Source organism: Eubalaena glacialis, chromosome 19 (assembly GCF_028564815.1).
Source record: "Eubalaena glacialis isolate mEubGla1 chromosome 19, mEubGla1.1.hap2.+ XY, whole genome shotgun sequence".
Taxonomy (NCBI): Eukaryota; Metazoa; Chordata; class Mammalia; order Artiodactyla; family Balaenidae; genus Eubalaena; species Eubalaena glacialis.
This window is the reverse complement of record NC_083734.1, coordinates 27,194,495-27,213,630: the sequence shown is the minus strand read 5'-3', so window position 1 is coordinate 27,213,630 and position 19,136 is coordinate 27,194,495. Positions and strand designations below refer to the sequence as shown.

The window sequence follows — 19,136 nt, the reverse complement described above, 5'->3', positions numbered from 1 at the left end:
GACAAGACTGTGCTTCTAAAACATTAGCCGGGAGAGGCCCTCGAGAAATCGAGCCAGGGCAGCTTTCAAACAGAAGGCAAGAGAGCCGAGTGCCTGTGGCCCGTCCCCCAGGAAGGGCACAGCACAGGAGGCGGGCAGCAGAGTTTCCAACAGGTCCCCACGGGGTGGACCCCAGAGCCATCAGGCTGCGAGGAAAAGCAGGGAGCAGTAAGGGGCAGCCTTGTGCCCTGGGGCAGCAGGAAGGCAGGAGGCCAGCAGCAGGCTCAGCAGGTGGCAGGGGTGTCACCCTTTATCAGGTGACATTTATGAAGCATCTCTTTGCATGTGCTTGCCATCCTGGGGAGGGATGCCCTGCCCTTGGAGAGTCTCAACCAGGCCTTCACTCCACTCGGTCTTTTTCATAATTCCTACGAGGAACAAGAAACAAGCGTAGCAACAGCAAGAATATTTCCTGAGCATGCTAACTAGCCATTGTCTCCTGTATCCCCTCAACCACCCCATGAGGGAGACATTATTCTCATTCCCATTTACCCATGTGGAGACAGGCACAGAGAGGTAAGTAACTTGCCCAAGGTCACACAGCTAGTAAGTAGCAAAGCCAGGATTCAGATACAAGTCTGCCCAACTTCAAAGCCTGTGAACACTAGGCTAAATGCCTGCCACATCAGCCCATTTCACAGACAGAGATGCCGAGGAGGAGAGAATGCAAGCGAGTTGCACTGAAGCGGGGGATGGACTCTGAGGACCAGCTCTCCTGACACACCCAAGGCTTGTTTGACTTGTGATACCTCCGCTGGGAAGGCCAGCCAGCTTTCTTGGTGGGGTACGTGGACCGCTCTGTGGCCATTAAGTCACTCACCGGGTCTGGGCCTCAGTTTACCTCTCTGCCATTCATCAGTATAGTGTAAGTCCCCCACTACCTCGCTGAGAGAGAGGAATGGGGAAGAAACGTGGGGCAAGGTCCAGGGTTGTCACCAGGGAGCCCACGGGAGGAACAGGCTCAGTCCCAGCTCCAAAGATTCACAGAGGTCCACAGGCTCTGGGTTGAGCAATGTGACGTTCACAGAGCAAAAGCCTAGGCAGCATCTCCAGGAGGCATCTGGTTCAATGGTCTGCCCACCAAGGTACACCTGGGAAACTCGGGGACTTCCTGACATGGTTGGCCTTCAGGGAATCAATTTCCAAAACCTCCACTTCCCCATGGTGTCCTTCCACATACCAATGTGCTGGGAACGATCAGAGCCCACCAGCTCTCTTTCGAGGTGGCCCTCCTCAACACTTCCCCAAAGAAAGGCCCATTCCCCCAGCCACCCAACTTTACCCTGGTGCTTTGCCCTGGTAAAAGCCACCAAACAAAGGGACAACTCAAGAATGCAGCACTCCTGGGAGGAGTCTCCTGAGGATGGACATTGAGAAGGGAGCTGGCCTTATTTTACCAAGACCTTCTCTAGCTTATCTACCCATCTGTTTATTTTAGAATTAGGAAGGAAGGAAGCTGACACAGGGACACCTGTTTAACACATTTATTTGAATCAAAAAATGGAGTCAGAGTTTTTCCAACACAAAGCATGATTTGGCTGACGGTCTAACAACGAGGTCCAGCTTTGCCAGTTAGGAATTACGGCAGATATTTTCCATAACTGTGTGGGCTGAGTTTGCCGTTCTAGGCTTTGACAAAATAAGCCTGGAAATACGCTCTGCTTAAAGTTATGAGAAAAAAATTTTATATGTGAATTTTTAAATGTGTAAGGAGATACAGTTTTTCAAAATTCTTTTGGCAGGTGTGGGAGCAAAAAAAGTTTGAAGCCTGTGTCTTTACTTCCCTGGAGCCACACTCAGAGGCTGTAGCTTCCACACCACCCACTGGGCCATGAGGGTAATAGGTTCTCAAGAGAAGGCAGCTGCAGTGCATATGACAAGCATTCGACCTGGACCCAGGGTGTAAGTTTATTTCTGCTACTTCTTAGCTGTGTGGATCTGGTTAAGTCACCCAAACTCCCTGAGACTCAGCTTCCCCATAAGCAAATGGGAATAATACCATATGAGACATATTAAAAATCCTGATGTGGGGCTTCCCTGGTGGCGCAGTAGTTAAGAATCCACCTGCCAATGCAGGGGACATGGGTTCGAGCCCTGGTCCGGGAAGATCCCACATGCTGCAGAGCAACTAAGCCCATGCGCCACAACTACTGAGCCTGCGCTCTAGAGCCCGCGAGCCACAACTACTGAAGCCCGTGCGCCTAGAGCCTGTGCTCCGCAACAAGAGAAGCCACTGCAATGAGAAGCTCGCGCACCACAATGAAGAGTAGCCCCCGCTCTCCGCAACTAGAGAAAAGCCCGCGCGCAGCAACGAAGACCCAACACAGCCAAAAAAACCTGATGTGATGATGATAACATTAAGTGAATAACGGAGAAGTGCACGGCACGGACAGCACCAAATAGCAGCCAACCAGCAAGTGTTTTCTGTTTGGCTTGGACAACTTGATGGTCTCTGTCTCCAGATGATACTAATAACTGATATTTACTGAGCACTTACTATGTGCCAGGCACTGGACTAGGTGCTTCACAGGCCCCAGTTCATTTTGTCTTCACATCAATCCTATCAGTAAGGTGTCATTCTTATTCCTCGATTTATAAGCACAGAAAGCTTACACACTTGCCCAGCTCAGTCGGCTAGAGATTAAAGGCCCAGTGGGTCTGTTCAGTTCCAGAGCCCATGCTCTAAACCCTCCCTATTCAAAGTGCGGCCTCCGACTAGCAGCATCTGCACCAACTGGGACCTTATTAGAAATGCAGGATCCCAGGGCCTACTCCATACCTACTGAATCAGAATCTGCATTCTAGCAAAATCTAGGTTGATTCCCATGCACATCCCCGTTGAAGAACCCCTGCTCCAGACCACCAGTCCAGCTGATTTACAACCTGGTTTTATCTTGCTGAAGGTAATAATAGAATGTTTGCTTTCTCCACACGTGCACACACACAGCTGGCAAGTAAAGCAAGCAAGGTGGTTAGGGGTTACAATAATCCATCAGTGACACATGCAAAAGGCATATTTTAAAAAGGGCTGGGAGGACTCACGTCAAACACTCATCAGTGGTTACCTCTGAGGAGTGGTATGGGATGGGGAGAAGGGGTGGTGGAAGGGGGGGGCCATTTGTTTATTTTTTTCGTTTTTAATATTTATTTATTTATTTGGCAGCACCGAGTCTTAGTTGCGGCACGCGGGATCTTTAGTTACGGCATGTGGACTCTTAGTCGCAGCATGTGGGATCTAGCTCCCTGACCAGGGATCGAACCCGGGCCCCCTGCCTTGGGAGCATGGAGTCTTAGCCTCTGGACCACCAGGGAAGTCCCAGGCCATTTGTATTATTTGAAATTTTTAATAAAAAGAATGGAGTTGTTTATTGGTTACACAATTTTTCAAAAAAAGCATGACAGTTCCCCGGAAGGCCAGGAAGGGGGTCCCTAGGGAAGTGTTGGTAGAAGAAAAGGGTTGCTGGGCTTGTAGTCATAAGACCTGGATTCAAGGCCAGGCTCTGCCCCTAATTTGCCTCGGGACAGCAGGGCTCTCACTTGGCATCTGTGGGCCTGTGTTTCCCCCACTATAAAGGGGGGTTGCCCCACGCACCCTTCCAAGCCCCACAGCATGGGTGCAGGGACCAACCGCACAGCGAAATGCACCAGAGGCCCGTGTGAAGGGCAGGGTGCTGTGTTTCTTGAAAGGAAAAGCGACGAAAGAAAGCAGTGAAACATTCCCCCTCACTCATTCCATTCCCCAAACACAGACAGTCCATGACTTTATAAGGAAGACACACACAGCAACCTGGATTTAGAGTCCGTGGGAGCCCCAGGCTGATTTTCAAATCCTTATTCGAACTTAAAAGTTAGGTTTGGACGTGGTTCAAAGCACAGAAAGAAAGGGCTGTTTCTCAGCATCTTGCCCATTCTCTTTGCTCCTCTCCGGGTTTCTCTGCAGGCTCAGGACTCGGGGATGCTGTGTTGGGGCACAGATGCTCCCCTCTGCTGTGCTTTCCATGCCTCCCCACACACGGCCCCGGCCCCGGCGCTGCCTCCCAGCTGCTCTGAGGGTCCACAGTTCGGCTCACTCTGGCCGATGCCTTAGGTTCCCCACTTTTATCTTAGAACTGGAAAGAGCAGCAAGTCCTCCCCTAGCTTGTCTCGGGGGAGGGGTGGAGTCTGGGTCCACAGGGATAAAGGCACTCGCTCAAACCCACAAAGCTAGCTTAAAATAAATAGAGCTGGGTCGGGTTCTCTATGACCTTTGGAAATACCTCCTTTTCCTTAAGATTTTTCCATCATTCCTTTGCAACTTGTCCCCTCATTCTGAGAGACGCACAAATCTGAAGACTAAAAGCTGCTGTGCTTTTCCTCAAACTGAATGATCCTAAAACCACACAGTCTGAAGGTATCATTGAAACTGAGCCAGAAAAGAATCCCGTCAGATTTTCCAATGAGAACCAGGCCCTTCGAAACCATTATGAGCTTCAGCTACAGTGAAGTAATGGCAAAAGAAGCCTCCAGGCAGGCAGTTCCAGCCCCAACATACTTACGTGGCCTTAGGCACCTAACTTCACCACTCCGAGCCTCAGTTTTCTCATATGCAAGACAGTGAGAGAACCGGCACCTTTCGGGTTTAAAAAGAAGATTCTAGATAAGAATAAAGCCTTTCATGCAGAGTAGGAGCTCAGTAAATAGCAACTATTACCATCATGATCATCTCGTTCAGGAACATCCATTCCAAAGACAGGGATCTGTCTAAATCAGTTCTCCACTCCAGTCACACATTAGAATCACCTAAGGGAAGTTTTTTCCTTTTATAAAAATACCCGTGCCCAGATCTTATCCCCAGTGATTCTGATTCAGTGGAGTGGATTAGGCCTGAGGGAGTCCGTACATTTTTTCCAGCTCTCCAGGTGATTGTAATGTGCACCTGTGATTGAGAACTGTGCTCTAAATCCTTGCTTCTCAACCTTTAATGTGCACACGAATCTCCTAGGGGTCTTGCTAAAATGCAAGTTCTGTCTCAGCAGGGTTAGCATAAGGCCTGAGATTCTGCATTTTCAACTAGCCCCCAGGTGATGCCAGTGCTATGGTTCATGGCCTCAGGAGGAATGGCACCCAAAACTCAAGGTCTTGGGCAGATGGCTGGCAAGTTTGTAAGATTCTTCTCTGGAAGTCTCAAAGGCCGGCTCTGTCTAGCCAGGCTAGAGCTCACTGCCTCCTGGAAGTAGACAGCCAACTATATGCCCTCAGACTGGGGCACAAGGACCCAGAACCAGAGCTTGTCCTCTGATGACTCTCTCTTTGGCTTCATGTTGTTGTTTTTTGGCGGTGGTGGGTGAGGGGGAGGGGTGGTCTAGCAAGAGCCTGCAGACAAGCGTGGCCACAAAGGCACACTAGCAAGTTAATCATGACACCGCACCCTGCATTCCCGTGGAGTTGCCTTCTCAACACCGTCTAAGACAAAAAAGCCAGAAGGAAAGGGTCCTAGTTACTTTCACTCAGATTGGCGGGGTGTAGGAGGGAGGGCATGGCCCGACCTGGCACCATGTCCCATCCAGGAGGAGCTGAAAACAACTGCACCTCTGGTCAGCCTGCCTCCTCTGATCAGCCAAGCAGGAAAGCTTCCTGCCTGGAGCTGGCTAGGTAAGTGCACAGCTGAAGGGACTCCAGGGAAACATGAGCTGGGAAGGGGCTGGACGGGCAAGTCCCTCCGGCTTTGAGGGTGGTGCATTTTGTGACCCTAAACAACATCAACAACACTGACTGGGCACCTATTATGTGCCAAAGAATTTTACAGAAATACGCTAATTTGATCCTCACATCAACTTTGCAAGTCAGGCATCACTGCTTTCATTGTACAGATGAGGAGACTGAGGCTCAGTGGATAAGTAATGGAACTTACAGAGGACAGAGTCAGGATCGGAAGCCACGCTCAAAACTCTTAAATCTCTCGATGCCTCAACTTACCCTTTCACAAGAAAGGGAAAAGGGTATAAATCAACAGAACTGAAAGTGGCTTTGGGTCTCCAAGAACAAAGGCTGATGCTTGTTAGCATTGTTATTAATCATTATCCTCAACAGAAGTGTAGTTAAGAGATACTGGGAGAAAAGGTTGGTGTCTGTCCTGACGTTCAGGTGGCTAAGCCCAGACCCCTGTAGTCCCCAGGCTCTCGAGGGGAGGATGAAATGCACCTGACGACTCCAGGGTGAGTACAGGAGCCTTCAGGGGAAGGCCCAGCTGTGGGATACAGCTAGGGTCCAAAAACCCAACAGCTCAAGGAAGGAGACAGAGCTGAGTCACAGCTGCATGTTCCTGGCACCTGGGCCACCATGCCAGGCCCAAGGCTGGAAATGAAACTCAACTTATGCGCCCATGGGTCCTGAGGACCAACCTGAACCTGTGCCCCATCGCCTCACGCCTGCGTAAGTCACGGAGGCTTCCTGAAACAGCCAGGGGCCGTTCAAGGACTACGGCACCAAGGGCCAAAGAGGCCATGCTGGGAGCCTCTGTCCCATCGGGCCCCAGGCCCCTCCTCCCAGGACCCTGGCAGCTCTGGATTAATATTACACCCATACAACCCCGACAGTGGCTCCTGACCATCCAGCTCCGTGAAGTTCTGAGGCTTAAAGTAAAGACAAGCTGGAGGTGGGGGGGAACAACAACAGGGAATGCACAAGGAAGTAACAGTGTAGCCACTGAAAATGTTTTAAAACCACACCATTTCATTAAGAATGTTCATTCTACAGTGTTACATGAAAAAGCCACACACAGAAGTATGTAATCAGTAAGATTACAACTAATTTTTTTAAGAATCTATGCATATTAAAATAAAGAACAGAGGGAAATACAATCAAGTGTTATTGGAGGCACTATTTAAATGATCAGAATGATCATTTTTGTTGGAAATTGAGCATTTTCCAGTTTTTCTGGAATGTAATATAGAATGTAAACTACACAGGGGCCAAAGGAGCACATTCTTTTTTTTTTTTTTTTAATTGAAGGACAGTTGATTTACAAGAGGAGCACATTCTGACTAAAGTCCGTGTGTCTGAGGAGTCAGGATGAAGACGTGCGGAGAAGGCATAGCCCAGGCGAGGCAGCTCACAGCAATGAGACAGAACAGGCACGTCTGCAGTCCAAGGCCACGGGGCTATGGTGCTCAGACCTGGGCCAGTGGGGGACCCTTCCCAAGGGGCTGGAATTCTCCAGGGAACATAACAAAAAGCCCCTTAACCCTTAAAGTGCTCTAAAGGACTGGTGAAAGGTGCCTACTGAAATAGTGCAGTCAGGTGCTCTGCCCCAGGGTGGGGGCAGCAGACAGCTGCCACTGCAGGCTCCAGTGTCCCTCGAGACTCCCGGCCGACGAGGATTCCTGCCTGTGCTGCAAAGCCCCACCAGCACAAGGACAGAAGAGAGCCAAGCTTCACCATACGGGGCTCAGGAGCCTCCTGGGAATGCCAGCGGGAAGGGGAATGGCAGGTCCCTAAGCCCTGTGCAAATGTGAAGGAGGGAAGAGGTTTAAAGTGAAGGAACGGCACCAGCTGTCGCCAAAACAACACTAATTACAAGGGCTGTGCCGCCTGAACCAGGCCGGGTTCTGCAAGCAAAGACCCTTCCAGGGGCCCGGCAGTCACCCAGCCGCCTGTGCTTTGCTGCCTTGTGACTGGGCTGCAGGCCTGTCACCCAACTGGGCAGGGAAGCCCAGGTCCAGAAAGCGGCTTCCACAGGTCCTGCTTACTGAGACGTCCCAATCACAGGGTCAGTTGCCTGGGCTGCGGGCCAGGGCCAGGAGACACTGGAATGTGGACAGGACTAGAGAAGCTCCTTCTCTGGAGATTTTTTTTTTTTTTAATTTTTGGCTGCGTTGGGTCTTCGTTGCTGCTCGCGGGCTTTCTCTAGTTGCAGCGAGCAGGGGTTACTCTTCATTGCAGTGTGCGGGCTTTTCATTGCGGTGGCTTCTCTTGCTGCAGAGCACGGGCTCTAGGCGCGCAGGCTTCAGTAGTTGTGGCTCGCGGGCTCTAGAGCGCAGGCTCAGTAGTTGTGGCGCATGGGCTTAGCTGCTCCGTGGCATGTGGGATCTTCCCGGACCAGGGCTCGAACCCATGTCCCCTGCATTGGCAGGAGGATTCTTAACCACTGCGCCACCAGGGAAGCCCTCTGGAGCTTTTAAAGACCTAAGTATCTGGAATAGCAACAGTAAAATAGGAAAAAATTGATGTCCTTGTCCCTTGAAGCTGGGGAAGGGGCAGAGTCAAGTGGAGAGACCAGAAATGCCAGTTCTCAGGGGGCCCTCACTCGCAGCTCACAGCTCATCACAGCAAGGAGCTCAAGTTCACCATCACTGACGGGGGAGGCGGGGGGGCGGGGGGGCGGGGGGGGCGGGCCCTGGATGTCCTCCTGCTCAAGCCGTTTCTGCTGAGACCCTGGGGTGGACTGAAAAAGGCCCACACTCAGGAAGCCAAGGAGGTAGGAAGGGCCCGGGTCCAGACCCGGGTTTTGTCCCTGTTCTGTGGCTTCCTAGCCATGGGGCTGGTGCCAAGCCACTTCACTCCCCTAAATTAGGTGTAAGCGGTACCCATCCTCGCTACTGCATCAAAACGTGTGCGGATCCACGAGAAACGCATGCGATGGTATTTCTAAGACTATCAAATTCTAAACAAATGGAAGGTGTCATTATGACTAGTGGGGCGTCATTATAAAGTGGGGGCGTTTTGCTCCTCTCTCATGACAACATGCAAATTCGAAGCAAAAACAGACACATGCATTTTTTTTCACACCCTTCACCCACACACCCTAAAACAGGACTGGATGGGGCTGCCTCAGGAACATAGGAGGGGAAAGGGAAAGGGAGAAAAGAGTAAACAAAACCAGCGAGACTAGGGAAGAAGTAAGAAGGTTAGAACCCAGATTCTGGCCTCCTGGGAACAAGCCCCGCGTCCCTGGGAAAGAGGCCGAGATGAAAGAGAGGCGCAGCTGGGGGAAAACAGGCCGTGAGAACAGGATGCGATTGTTCACCAGGACAGGCTGAGCAGCCACCCCGGCTTTGTGCGTTGATGTAATTAAGGCCCGGTAGGTGGGGGCCGAGGTTTGGAATCCTTTAGCTCCTCGCTATTCTCCCGGGACAGCTGAGCCCGAATTTGGGGCTGGAACTGGGGGTGGCTCCGCTAAAAGGAGGCAGCGGCCCAGGCGGCCAGAGGCGAAGCCCTCATTCCTGCCTGAGAGGCACTTCCTTCTCCCCAGTACTGTCCCCGGGAGTTCCCTGAAGGCCGGCCTCTGCCCTGACCCCAGTTAACACTCCCACTAATTGCTGGGGCTGCAAGAGCCCAAAAGCCCAGGGAGCAAAAGAGCCAGAGTTAATTAAGGAGAGAAAAAAAAGTCTGCTTCTCTGTTCTTCCTTCCCCTCCTCCCTGCTCCTCTGGGTCAGGCGTCTAGTTTCAGGGAAGCTCCAGAGGCAGGGATCTTCAGCCTGGAGCCAAAACCAACAATGGCACATGGAAATTACTGAACGGGAGCAGCTGGGCCGCGAGGGCTTCTAGGAGCCTTGCTCCAAAGCTGTCCAACTTTCCAAATTTCTCAGAGGTATGTCAGGGGGCCACTCCCCACCCATCCAAAGGAAAGCCTCATGGTCTCAGTCCAAATACTGTTTGCTCTCAAATAAGCACAGCACAAGTTCTTGCTACTAAGGTGGGATTCCTCCAGAGGGCAACGGGGCATTCTGTAAGCTAAACAGTAATAATGCAACACAGGCATTTGACAAATATTACCTCATCTAATTTCACAACTACCCTATGAGGTAAGTAATATCCTTGTCCCGACTTTAGAGATGGGGAAACTGAGGCTTAGAGGAGATAATTAATTTACCCAAGTTCAACAAGCCAGCAAGCAGCAGAGGAACGATTCAGACCCCCGCACTCTGACTCCAAAACCTGCCACTTGGATATTCTAGTACACTAGTAACAAGCCTTGTGGAGCTTCTTAGCCAAGGGTCCTTGAGGTTTCGATGAGGTCCAGGGATCTCCCCCCGGCGACATCAAATGCACAGTTTAATGTGTTTGGGTGTGCATACACTCTTCAGGGTGAAGGAGGATGTCAAAGTTCTCTTTAGATTATCAGAGGGGTCTGGAACCCAAAAAGAGGTTAACAAACATGGGCCAGTGAGGTGATACCCCAATCAATGCTTGCTAAATTGACTCCAGAACACAGATCTTCTAACTTGAGTCCTCTACTTTTTCACTTCACCTCCTTGTTCTGATGAAACATCCAAGAGGGAAGCTGAATTTCTCCACAAAGAGACGATGCACTGGCAGTTTAGAATTAGGCAACTTAGCACTGAAAATCCACCCGGCCTGCTTGGGAGAGGGTATCCAAGAGATACACTGTCGGGGAGGAGAGGGAAGAGTTAACAGTCCGGCCCTGCGGGTGAAAGGGATTTCCTACCCACTGCTTATTACTTCTTTCCACTGCTGCAAAACAAGTTCCAACATTGTCCCAATTCTGATCCTTGGTTTTGCCTGGATTCACATAGAGGAAAATACATTACCAGCGGCCCCAAACTATCAGAACTTCACAGGGGGAAGAAAGTCTCTGTTCCAAACTAATTTGCTACACTTTTAAAGACAGTTGTCTATCTAAAAGCAATGGTATTCCTTAACTGGAGCCAATGTCCTCATTTTCAGATGCTCCAAGACAGCAAACAGTAACAATGCTGCTGCTACCCACAGCTGACAGCCAGTATTATCAAGCACGCATTCTGTGCTTCACCCACGCTTACCTCATTTAACCCTAACTCCAACCCTATGAGGCAGAGGCATTATTATTTCTGACTTACAGATGACAAAATTAAGACTCAGAGAGGCTAAACAGCTGCCCAAGAACACACAGCAAGTTAAGTGACAGAACCAGGATTCAAACCCAAGTCTATCTGACCCAAGGATGGGGCCCTAGACCAGGGCCACTTAAAGCAGGTCTGCAGACCATTCAGAAACTGTTAGTCATGGGTCCTTGGCAAGATAAGCACAGGAAAAGAGAGTAAGGATTTAGAGACGTTTCTAGCAATTTGATATTGCTACCACATTCAAGCATGCGACGGCAGACTTGCCTCTTTGAACAGGGAAAGCATATAGACCAGTTAAGACTTGTGCAGAGGGTCATGCTCATCGGGCCACATATCCGTCCCCAAAAGAATGAAATAAACCACCTGTCCTTCACCTCAGAGTTTGAGAAGCACTGTCCTAAAGCGCTCTGCAAAGACGGGCATCTATGCCACTCAAATGAGGCCACCCCCTCAGCTGCCCCCCTCAGCGAGCAGTCTTCTAGCAAGGCACTCCTCAGGCTTTTACGTGCCCACAAACCACCTGGGCATCTTGTTAAAATGCAGACTGACTTGGGCAGCCCAAGGTGGGGCCCAAGACTCTCCATTTCTAACCAGGTGCCGTGGGTGCTGCTGGTCTGGGGACCCGACTTCGAGGAGCAAGTTTCTAACTGCACATCATACAGGGGCAGATAAGGCTGTTTCCAGAAACTCCACCGGACAAAGCCAGCCAGAGCCCAGCAAAGGGCCCAAGAACAGGCCCTCACCACGGGACTGGCTGTGAGGGGGCAGAAGGCCCTGCATGGGACCGGGTTCCCATCACAGGCAGCCCTAGCAACACACCTTTCCCACCCCAACCTGAGCCTGGGACACCAGGGGCCCTTTTTTCCGGAGTTGCAGAAACAAGGCCTTAAGGGCAGAGAAGAGCGGCTCTGAAGCATTTGCTACCTATAACCAGACCCGAGAAGAGGAGGTATTCTGATTAAACTGTGCTTCCTGCCTCAGCTCTGCTCATGCCACCCTGCAGCTGGATCTCGGACAGTGATGCCCTGGGAGGATTACCACACACGTGTGTTTGGGTCATCCCAGGAGGGCAGAAATGGCTCCTCAGTGGCCACTCCCGTGGCCAGAAAGGGCCACGAGCAGGGGAACTCCAAGGGGAAATGGTTCCCACTTCCTTCAGGTTACCTGTCCTATTCCCTGGAAGTTCTTGACCGTAGAGACTTTCCTCCTTATTACCAATCTCTCTCTCCTAATTTAACTTATGGCCCAAGGACTGAAGGACTATGTACTTATTAAAGGGGCAATTCACAGTAAAATGCTCAGATCTCCCACTCATTCAGGGATTCACTCTTTCATTCAAAAATATTTATGGGGCAACTGCCACGTGTCAGGTACCATGATGGACGCGAAAGACGAGGGACACTTCCTCACTCTTCTCTAAGAAGTAGGGAATAAATGACCGAAGGGGCCATGAAGCCAAGCCATTAACTAAGGCAAGGGGCACTGCGTCTTCCTGGAGCCAGAGGGAAGGCGAGCTTCTGCACAGTAGCTTTCACATACGCATGGACTTAGGGAAAGTCAGTGCGAGCGTGGGGCTGGGCACTTGAGGCCGATGGTACCTGACAGGGGCTCCTTGACTTGACTCACAACAGGGTGCGGAAAGGCCTGAGGGTTACTGACACACACAGCAAACACAGTCAGAGGGGCTTGACATCCGAACCAAAAGTGTCTGGACAAGACACAGACCCAACTCTGGGGAAAATCAGGCTGAAAAACCAACTCCGGATCTCAGCTGACTCTCATGAAACCACGAGGCTCCTTCTTTTTTGCGAAAGCAAACAACATTCTTCTACCTCCAAACCCTGCCATGTGCTATTTCCCTACAAGATGCTCTCACCAGTGTCAGTAGTACTACCACCCCTAAATGTGATAGCCAAAAACGTCCCCAGACACTGCCAATGTCTCCCAGGGGACAAAATCATCCCCATTTGCGAACACTGTACTGGAGGAATGGCCGGAAACCCTGGCTGTGCATGAGAAACACCTGGGGAGCTTCTAAAACTCACCCATGCCTGGGTCCCACCCCATACACATTCTGATTCTGGTCTAAGATTCTATACGTAAACAAGAATGTCTGTCAGTCTACAGGCCCTAATGTTGCTTTAATGTGCTGGCTGACTCATCCATTAGACTGACTCTCTCCAGAAGCATGAACCACATCTTTTCTTCCCCTCTCTCCACAAAGCTCCAGACAATGCTCCATGCAGTGTCTATTTTATGCTAATCAGAAGAGTCTGGAAAGTTCTTGAGCCCTCTCCACCCCCACTTCAAAGAAAGAAGCCACTTCAAATGGCACCATCTCCCCCAGATGCAATAGTAGATGACAAGAAGAATCTACAACCTCCAAACCTCAAAAGCAGGAGGGGACAGAGGAGATGGGGACCGATGAGAACGCAGCCACCTGATTTTGGTCTCAGTGTCCAACCTCTGAATGAGTCCCCCTTCATGCTTTCCTGTGGATGTGAGGACCATTTGCTAAATGGCCAAGGCGCCCACTTATTGATCCCCCACTTTTCTTGACCAGAATGGGGGCAGCAGCAGCAGTAGAAGCTCCAGTCTACCTGATTGAACGCTGTTTTCCTCAGGCTGACGGTGACTTGAAAATAAATGCAGGCCCAGAATCAGCTACTTTCTGAGCTGGAAAGGTTAGGATCTTTCCCCACACCTCGCTCAAGGATCCCCAGGGGGATCTGGAGAGCTGATTGACAGAGGCCTGGCCAGTGTTAACAGTTAACTGATGTAGTCAAGTTCATGTCCTGCCTCCCCATCTCCCCACACCTGAGGCTGCCCCTGCTGGCCACCTCTTCGGACAAGGCCAAAGAGGGATGGAGTGTCAAGGGAGAAGATCTGGCTATTAACCCCTAGCCGCCCAAAGTGGAAATGCATTCATCATTCACACATTCATTAACAAATGTATAGAGAATACCTTAAAAGTGATATAGGTGCTTAGAGAGCAGACATGCCATTCTTCCCAATTTTTATACTTGAGTTAAAGACAAAATGAAGGGAGGGAAATCCAGCGGCCAAGCTCCCCCAAAGACAGCAAAGGCTATTCAAGCTCCCAAGATCAGCTTTCTCACTAAAATTCACTGGCTAATACATAAGAATATAAATTGCCATTTGGTTACATTACACTTAATGAATGACTTAGTATTTTCTCTGATATTTTCTCATTTGGTATTCATTGCCCAAAGGATGAGTGAGTCTTAAAGATCTGCTTCAGGTAGCCCTAGCTAGCTTGCTAAAATCCGTCTAGGGCAGGGGTCCGCAACCCCTGGGCCGCGGATCGGTAGCCATCCGCGACCTGTTAGGCACCAGGCGGCACAGCAGGAGGTGAGCGGCGGGCGAGACGGCGGAGCTTCATCTGCGGCTCCCCATCGCTCGCACGACCGCCTGAACCATCCCCCAACCGTCTGTGGAAAAACTGCCTTCCACGAAACTGGTCCCTGGTGCCAAAAAGGTTGGGGACCGCTGGTCTAGGACACCGAGGCCTTCCATTCTAGGAGGCCAGCAGGATAGTGATTTTTTTTTTTTTCCAAGCTTCCTTCCCTCCCCTCAATTACACACAGACACACACACCCTGTTGCCTGGAGACTGAACACATTCCTCATGCTTACGTTTCTTTTCATTCTCCAGAAGCAGGAGCTGTGGAAACTGGGGCCTCCAGGAAACAAGCCTGGGGCGGGGGAGGGGGGGACCCGGAGTGACACTTCCTCACCAACAGGCCACCCCCTCCCCGCTGCCCCCCTTTCCTCCCCGGGTCTGAAAAGCCCGCTGGCTGGAACTGAAGGGCTCCCACAGGGAACAAGGCCCCCTTTGAAAGCCCGTGTTGACCGCAGCCCGGCCGGGGTTGCCATGGCCACGGTCCTCCTGGCAGCCCGGAGCCGGCGCAGCACCAGGACACCCGTCCTGACCCCCTCCCCGGGGACCCCGCGGGACCCCGACATTCCCTCTCCTGCACCCCGCAGCTGCTGGAAGCGCCGATTTTCCTCAAATCAGAAAACATCCTCCTAAAGGGGACGAAAGGGGATTAAGGCTCCACTCGGAGCAGGCCGGCGGCGCCTCCCTCCGGGCCCTGCCTCCCCGCCCGGCCGTCCGCTCACGGGGACAGGGACCCGCACGACCTCTTTCTGTCATTCATTCTCGCCGTGCCCGGGGCCCAGCGGCCGGGGAGGTCGGGAGGGGCCGGCTCGGGCTCGGCCTCGGCCTGAAGCCGCGGGCCGCCGGGACCCCGGGCCTGACGGCGGCAGCCGGGCAGCTCCAGCCTCGCCAGGCCCACGTTCCTCCCGGTCCCTCCCACCACCACCCCCCGCCCCGCCTCCGAGAAGCCAGAGGGAGCGGGGCCTCTGAATAATTCAGCCCTCAAATTGCTCTGTGGTCGGAAGGGTTTCTTCATTTATTTTTTAACTCTCCAGGATCTGCAGTTTCACCACGGGAAGCACTTTAATCCCAAACCTGGATCTGGTTTGAGACCCAGGGCCTCCCAGGACTGCAGGGAAGGGGTCACTGAACTTCCAGAATCCAGCCAACCGCCCACGCAGCGCCAGGGCTGGGAAGCGGCTTCAGGTCGGGAGGAGGGCGCAGGCCTCCAGGGAGGAACTGAATTACTAGAAAGCCCTGAGCATCAGCCCCCTAGACTGCCCCTAGTGGGCGATGCCCAGCCCCCTCCAGCTTCCCACCCTCCCTCCCCACAGTCCTCTTGTTCACTCTGACTCAAGAGACCTGGAGCACACAGTGTTACCACACGGCCACAGGTCCCTGGCATCGGCCAGCTTTGGCTTCTGTTAATCATATTAGCTAATATTTTACTGAGCTTTCATTTCATATAACCCTCACAATAACCTAATGAGGTAGGTACTATGCATATCCTCATTTCACAAGTGAGGACACAGACTGGAGGAGGTTAGGAAATGTCCCCGGGTCATATAGCTAGCAAGTGAAGAAGGCAGATTCACACACCCAGCTGTCTCATTCCAGACTCCAAGCCTGAATCCCCATGTTACATGGCCTATGCATATGCTGCACACAGCATCCTCAAGGAGCAGAACTAACTCAGCCCAAAGAGGTGAAGAGCCTTGCTCATGGTCACACAGCCCACTGGGGCAGTGTCGGACGAGGACTGAAATGCCATAATCTGGGCTAACATCCTTTTCACAATCACAGTTTCAACTACCGAGGCATCCATATTTACACAGGTGAAAGCACACTCAAAGTACTCCCTCTTTTACAATGTTACGGTCTAATGGCCTATAAACGTAGCTTGACCCCTGGCAATGCCCCATGCTAGTCCTGTCCACTCCCTCCAGTCTCTGCTCCATGACCTTCCAACAAACAGCTCCCCTGCCTCCACCAAAACTTAAATCCTCTCTCACAGCATTATAATCTCTCCCATCCCCCTTCAGGGCAGTGCGATCTCCAAGATTCCTAACGAGAAATCCCACACCACCCCGCCAGCTCATATTTATGCAGCACTTTATGGTTCTCAAAGCTCTCTTACAGACATTATCCAATCAACTCGACAACCCTTGAACTAGGTAAGCACCAGCACCTTTCTGAGGACTGCCCCCACCCCCATTCACAGGGGAAAGCCCCCCAGCCAGGTGGTACCATATGACCATGTGTTCCTGATCACTGCTTGGACCAGCAGGAGACAGCTGACACAAAGGAACAATCAGATTCTTTCCTCAGGAATTTGAATCAAGGTTCTGAGATACAATTCAGTCTGATGGTTACTGGAAGGAGGATGGGTATATTTGGGGGCCGAGGACCCATGACATCTGGCACACATCCACAGACGCAGTGGCATCCTGCAGTTCCAGGCACTTGGGAGGCCAGCCATATTTGCTGCCCTTGATTCCTCCATTCCCCTGTGGCTTCAAATAGCTCAAGCTGGTTTCTGTTACTTGCAATCAGTAGAGTCTGAACTAACAGATGGGTGGATAATTATCCTCCTTTTGCAGATGAGGAAAGAGGCTCACAAAGGTGGAGTGACTAAATGAATATCACATGACCAAAATGTAGTAAAGGAGAGGTTAAAATCCCTGTGATGTGACGCTCCTTCAGTGCCATCTCTTGCCTCCTTCCCTGGATTAAAGAAAGTGGCAGGTGCTCCCTTCTCGTTAGTGTTAAAAAAAAAAAAAAAATGATAACTGAGGATAAGTGATTAGGCTGGAGGCACTCCAGTGGATTAAAGCCAGAGACAAGAAATACAAAATCCTCTCCTTTGAAACCATGAAGACAACCCTTTGCCCCTCTACATTTCCCAGCCTCCTTTGCAGTTAGGTTGGAGCCATGTGACTAGTTCTGGCCAAATTAAATGCACACAGAAGTAACAGGTGTCAGTTCCTTGCTAAGGCAGTTAAAAGCCAGGGGCTGGGGAACTGTGATGGCCCCATATTCCAGATGGTGTGGCTACAGGTGGGGGAGGGCTGTCTAACCCACGTCAGACTTTCCATGAGCACAAATGAACCCTAGATGGTGTCAAGCCACTGGGATGTCAGGGTTTGATTATTACTGCAGCACAGTCTAGCTTCTCTCCTGGCTGAAACACACGAATCATTCAACTGGGGACCTTCAGCACATTTCTCTGGTCTGCAGGATGCTGTATTTGTTTGTCTAACATTCATTTGTTCAACAAATATTTCTAGAACACCAAGACTAGATGCTGTAACATGTACATACAGCCAAGAGCACAGTAGTGAAAAAGACCCAATCCCTCTCCTCAAGATGCTCCCTATCTGGTGACCCACAGGCCCTACCTTGGGACTAAAAGGCACAGTCCTACAGGTGTGAAAGCAGGACCTCCCACCCAGCCACTGGCTAAACTGAGCCCCAAGAAAAGGTAAGCTTCCAGGAGGCAAAGACAGCTTGTCCCAGCGACTCCAGGAGGGTAGCAGCCAAGACTGAGTTCGCACCAGGTTTTCATACCCTGGGCTCTACCAGCTCCCCTCCTGCCAGCCATGCGGCCACACACAAGTGCCTCCCTTGCCCTGGGCACAGAACAGAGGGGAGAAGGCATCAAGGAGCAGTCATCAAGAGAGCAAGTGGCTGGTAGAAAACAGCAGCAAAAGACACAGCTCATCTGCCCTCACCCTCCTCGGCAGCAAGAGTTATCTCCTCTGCGAATTACACCCCTGCTTAATTTATTTTAGCCCCCAAAGTCCCCAACAGCTGAGCTTTTTTCCCCTGACCCCATGTAGTTGAGGGCCAACCAGAGAAATCATCACTCTGTCTCTTTCTGCCAAAAGCTAGATGAGGAGAGCAGTGAGGCAGGTAGGGCCACCACATACAGTTGTGCAGGCTGTTCACTGCACAAGGTGCCCATCCAAAGGGGCAAATGGGGCTGGAATCCAGCCTATGCTCTGCTTACCAAGCTGCATACACTGGAGAAAGGGTCCCTTCTTCTAATTCACACAAAGGTGTCTGCTCTATGCCACGGCCCCAGAAGCACTGGAGCAGGGGCTTCTCCACACGGAGCGAAGAAGTTTGGTGATGGGTCGGTGGGAATGTACTGTACTAGCCTAAGTTTGGAGTATATTTGAAAATTTTTACTATAAAGTTTAAAAAAAAAACCACATCCCACTCAGTAAGTGGCTGTATTACTTAGGCATGTTACTTTACCCCGTAGCCCTCAGCCTTGGTTCCCACATCTAAAAAGACAATAATCCCTGGCTCATAGTTTGGTACAGGACTAAATTAAATGACTGAAGTGAAATGCTTGAAACGAGTGAGTCCTCTTACACATGGGAGCTGTTAACAGTAGCTACTGCTGATGGCTGGGGCAAGAAGGAAAACGAGGCAAAATGGGGGCAGCGGGGCCTTGCGGAGAAAAGCAACCGCTCTGGGGAAAGTTCGCCATGAAGCCAGAGGGTGTCTGAAAACACAGTCGCCTATTACCATTCCTAAACTGGGCTTCCAGGGGGCTGATCTGAGGGAGTTTTCTTGCAATCCCTCCCTCCCAGGTAGACTTCGAATTCCTCTGGGGACTCCAGCCTCCGCTCACAATCCAAATGACAGTCCACAGAAAGGTCACAAAGAGTGGCTCAGAAAAGGATGTGCCCCCCAGCTTCCTCGCAAACTCAGAGACAAACAGGGCAGCTTCCGGGTGAGGCGGGGCAGGCAGGGAGTACTCACACCTGGAAAGCTCCTATCTGAGTTCTAAAGAGAACAAGAGGTCCCCAAAGATGTCCCAGGGGAGTCAGGCGTTAGCACAGGGAGGGCTCCACCCCCCTTCAT

General features: G+C 51.3%; 1 protein-coding gene across 2 annotated transcripts in view; it reads right to left on the bottom strand.

Annotated features, from left to right (window-relative positions):
- Positions 1-19,136, bottom strand: part of CUEDC1 (CUE domain containing 1) — a 75,935-nt gene that overhangs the window by 46,712 nt on the left and 10,087 nt on the right. The window contains exon 2 of one of the 2 annotated variants that reach the window (XM_061175671.1): positions 4,575-4,648. The exons of the other annotated variant lie outside the window; for it this stretch is intronic. The gene's annotated coding sequence lies outside the window, so the exon portion shown is untranslated. The remainder of the gene's footprint in view (positions 1-4,574; positions 4,649-19,136) is intronic. 2 annotated transcript variants of the gene reach the window in all.